The sequence below is a fragment of the Elephantulus edwardii genome, unplaced genomic scaffold (assembly GCF_000299155.1).
Source record: "Elephantulus edwardii isolate Elephantulus edwardi_28Jun2011 unplaced genomic scaffold, EleEdw1.0 scaffold00218, whole genome shotgun sequence".
In the NCBI taxonomy this organism is placed as follows: domain Eukaryota; kingdom Metazoa; phylum Chordata; class Mammalia; order Macroscelidea; family Macroscelididae; genus Elephantulus; species Elephantulus edwardii.
This window is the reverse complement of record NW_006399968.1, coordinates 3,277,187-3,282,021: the sequence shown is the minus strand read 5'-3', so window position 1 is coordinate 3,282,021 and position 4,835 is coordinate 3,277,187. Positions and strand designations below refer to the sequence as shown.

At 44.2% G+C, this 4,835-nt stretch overlaps 1 pseudogene; it reads left to right on the top strand.

The window, feature by feature from the left end:
* The first annotated feature begins 480 nt into the window (after positions 1-480).
* Positions 481-4,835, top strand: part of LOC102860180 — a 17,690-nt pseudogene continuing 13,335 nt past the window's right edge.

Genomic DNA, 4,835 nt, shown 5'->3' with positions numbered 1-4,835 from the left:
TCATTCAACATCCTTAAGGATTGCAACACATGCTTGAATTTGTTCTTCAGTTCCTTCAGCTTAAGAAATGCCAAATTATGAGATCCAAGATGGTGGCGGAGGCAGAGACAATGTGGTGAGCTGTGGGAGCAGTGGACCACTTGGAACAGGGCCAGGATAGCCTTCTATAGACTTCTGTTTATTGATAATTGAATAGTTAAACAGTTGATGACTGATCTTCAGTGAAGATTGAGGTTCAAAAACAGGAATTCAAGGATTCCCAAGGAGGAATGGGTGAGTCCCGCAGCTCTCAACCCCCTCCCACAGAGCCCACACCGCGCCGTGCCGCCACAGCAGCTCCTTGAGGCTCCCACAGCCAGAACCTATGGATTCCCTCACCCAGGATGGATGGTAAACGCCAGGCCTCCCCAAGACTGGTACAGCAGAGCCGCCACACTGCCACAAAGTGGACTTGTGCTGGGGAGAATTCTTGGAGCCAAGATGGCAGCAGCAGGGGAAGCTCGCAGCCACTGGCCTCCCGCGCATGAAATGAAGCTTGCCCGCCAGCCACCCATGTGGGAGATAGCCTGCGTCCACCGGCCACCCACGCAGGAGATGGTGTGTGCCCACCAGCAGCCCGCAGGAGAGATGATGCTTGCCTGCTGGCCACCCACATGCAAGATTACACACAGGAGATGACGCCCGCCTGCTGGCCACCCACACGGGGGATGTGCACCCCGCTGCCTGCAGGTTTGGGTTTCCTTGGACAGCCAGAGAAGATGATCACCAATACAATGGATTGTTGAAAGTCACTATGAGTTGTCTACTTGATGACACTTAACAGTGGCAACATGTCCAAGAGGACCGACATCCTAAATGCACCACATATTTTGATCTTTTGAATGCTTCTGCCAAAAGCTGTTTAGACCTGGGGGGAGCCTGTTCACAATTCTCAGGTTCCCTTTGCCATTTATAAAGGGGGAGGGCAGTGTCACCTAATTCAAATTATAGTATGACCATTTATGGGGGGAGTAAAAGTGGAGGTGCTGGAATTGGAGATGCTGTCCCTGGCCACATAGTCCTCGGTCAGGCGAGGGGACCAGATTGGGGTGGGGCCAATTAGAGGGGGAGTGTACCAGCCAGCGTATGGGGAGTGTTGCCCTTCTAGGGACAGGCTGTCTTCGGCCCCCAGCCTGGGGCAAGCCATCACGGCCCTCTGCCCAGGGAGGGCTGTCTTCGGCCCTTGGCTCAGGGTGAGCCATCATGGCCCTCTGCCCAGAGCGGGCTGTCTTCAGCCCTCGGCTCGGGGCGAGCCGTCATGGCCCGTAGGGTGAGCTCCTCAGTCCCCAGATTGTGCCATCTGACCCCTGGGTGGAGGAAAAAATGCCTAGGGTATCCAGAGAATTTTATCTTTGCCACACTCTCTCCCAGTAAACCTGAAAGCAACACCCCCAAAACCCCTCTATTTGTAACTCACAAGTTTGTTCTCTCTAGGTTTGCTCCCTTTCCTATAGGTAACCTTAACACTGAGTTTTACTTCAGACCTGACCCTGAACCCAGTGCCAGTGACAAAAAGGAAATACAACTGACAGCTAAGGACGCAAAAAAAGATGGAGCCTCTGGGTTCAACCAGCCATCCCCACTGGACCCACCTGGGAAAACACTTTGCAGTCCAGAGGGGAGCAAATGACCGGAAAACATCTTCTAACAGAACAAGAAGGCAAGCAGTTTTAACCCAAGATCACCAGTAAGGTGATAAAGTGTTCTCCCTTTCCCCCTTCACATCAACGCCCCTGTTCAGCATGAAGAAGCCAGAGAATCTGCATCCAGCTCCCAAATCAATAAGACAGTTGGTTTAAATACCATTGGAAAATGCTTATCATTGCCCTGTAGCATCTGGTCCTCACTGGATCCTTTTCATTTCCTTCACCTGCTCCCCCCACCAAACAATTTCTGTAGCTCTGCAACTGCATCCCTGCCCATCGTCACCCTTCTGCCCCCAACCCTTGCCTCCTTGTACCCTCAATATGTTTTTCCAATAAAATTTTAAAAAAAGAAAGAAATGCCAAATTATTTCATCCCTTTTGATTTTCCAACTCCAGGCCTTTGCACATTTCATTACAATACTTTGCTTTGTCTTCCCACAATGCCCTTAAAATCTTCTGTTCATCTCCTTAACTTATTGTTTTCTTCCCTTTGCTTTAGCTTTTCAGTACTCTAGTGCAATATTCAGAGTCTCTTCTAAAATCTGTCTTGGTCTTTTCTTCTTCCTCCATCTTTGTAATGACCTTTTGCATTCTTCATGGATAATATTCTTTATATCCTCCCACAGCTCATCTAGTCTTCACTCATTAGTATTCAAGGCCTCAAACCTGTTGCTGAGATGATCTTTAAACTAAGGAAAGATAGACTCAAGGTCAAACATTGGTTCTTGTGGATTTGATTTTAATTGATTTTGCTTCTGTTTGAACTTAAATATGAGTAGTTGGTTATCTGTTCCACAATCAGCATCTGGCCTAGTTTTCAGAGCTGATATTGAGTTTCTCCAATGATTTTTTTCCCCCACATATACAATCAATCTGATTCCTGTGATTCCTGTGGAGGCTGTCCAGTAAGATCCATGTGTATAGTCACTGTTTGAGTTGGGGCCTTCTAAAGATTACATCCCTGCATGCATCAGAGACATTTTCCAACAGAGTGAAAAGAAAACCTACTGACTGGGGAAAAAAACATTTGGCAATCCCATTTCAGACAAGGGTCTCATATCAAAAGTCTACAGAATCCTACAGGACCTCCACAAGAAGACTGATCACACAATTACAAAGTGGACTAAAGACATGGAAAGACTTTTCACACAGAAAGATATACGGAAGGCCAACAGACACATGAAGGAATGTTCAAAATCACTGGCAATAAGAGAGAAGCAAGTAAAAACAGCAGTAGCAAAGTTTAACAGGACAGCAAATAATAAATGTTGGAGAGGATGTGGAGAGATAGAACTCTTATACACTGCTAGTGGGATTGTAAAATGGTAAAACCACTCTGGAAGGCAATTTGCTGTTTCCTTAAAAAGCTGAACATATATGACCCAGCTATTCCACTTCTTGGAATATAACCCAAGAAAATGAGAACTGAGGCACAAACAGAGATTTGAGCCCCAGTGTTCACAGTAGCACTACACACATCTCAAAAACATGGAAACAGCCCAAATGTCCAACCACAATAGAATGAATAGAGATATTATAGTACATTCACACAATGAAATACTTGTCAACATGCAGGAGCAATTATTTTTAAAATCACTACCTAACTTGGGAGAGACTGGAGAGCATTATACTAAGTGAACTAACCCAGGTCCATGAGAACAAAAACTGTATATGGCCATTATTGTAGAAATAGAAAGATAACTAGTAAAACATGTATGAGGATCCAAGGGGATGGGGGGTAGGAACAGAGGGATGAGGATGGGCATAGGGGTAACCATAGGGTTGCACAATTTGATGGGCAGAGGGAGGGTTGGGCAAAGGAAATGGGAAAGATCCTGTGTCCAAAACAATGGATGCGAACTTTGTAAGAGGGTGGTAGGCAGGGAGAGAAATCAAAGGTTTGCACAGTTTGGTGAGTGGAGGGAGGGAGGGTAAGGGGATTGGGAAAGATTCTCCAGAAATATGAAAAGACAGAGTAATGATGGGCATGTTTTAATGGTAAATGATTTTATAATACAAAATGAATGAGAATGACTGAAACACAATGTGAATGAAGGATAGCGTGAGACGCAATGTATACAAACTTTGCATGCAAACTAATGTAAAATTAGAAAATAAATATTTTTCTTATTTTTTAATTGTTATTGTATTATTTTTTACATTTGCCATCAAATCAGATCTGACTGGTACAGGAGGAGATTGCCCCCTCCTGCTCCAGCAGAGCACCTGGTGGATTTGAACTGCGTACCTCTGGGATTGCAGTACAGCATCTTGCCACTAGGACACCAGAACTCCCTGAAAAGAAATATTTTTTAAAAAAATAAAGTTAAGGCCACATATTGTAGCTATATATTCATGATAAAAATTGAGTGTACTATTTAAAGAATTTGGAAATTTTAAAAAAGGTATTTGCAATGAATAAATCATTGATTGTACAGAATCTATCATTCTGTTTCCAGCCTCATTTGTGTCACCAAATTCATGCTCCCCAACTACCAATCCTTCCGCTTTGTTCCCAACTTTTGCATTCCAGTCACTCATTATTACTACCCTACAAAAATATCGTCTCATTAACATAACAAAGGTAATCCATTACCAAATGACATTCTAACCACATGCATACCAAAAACATCAAATTTTCTATCTCAAAAGTTTGATATTTTCTGTCGCAAAACCTGCATCAAGGTCACAGTGACCCTACAGGACAGAGCAGAGCAGGCCCCAGAGGGTTTCCCAGACTGTACCTCTTAACAAGAGCAAACTGTTTGATCTTTCTCCCATAGAGCCGGGTATGAGTTTGAACTTCCAACTTTTTGGTTTGCAGTCCCATGCCTAACCTGCTGCACCACCACAAATAGACAGATTCGTATTTACAACGCATACTTTTGGGGAAATAATTCCATCCACAACACTAATTTTATTTGGTGTTTTTTGTTTGGTTGGTTGGTTTTTATTTTAATGAAAGTTTACAGAGACTTTGGATTTCCATTCATTCATTGTTGCACACTTTCCTCCCTGGCCACCCCTCCCCACCAGTTTGCTTTTCTAGAGCGATGGCTACATGGTGGAGTGGACCAGGGGGAGGGTTTGTAAAATAATGAAAGAATCTTTTCTTTTACTTTTCCAAGAGGGTAATGTCTGGTGGGGGGG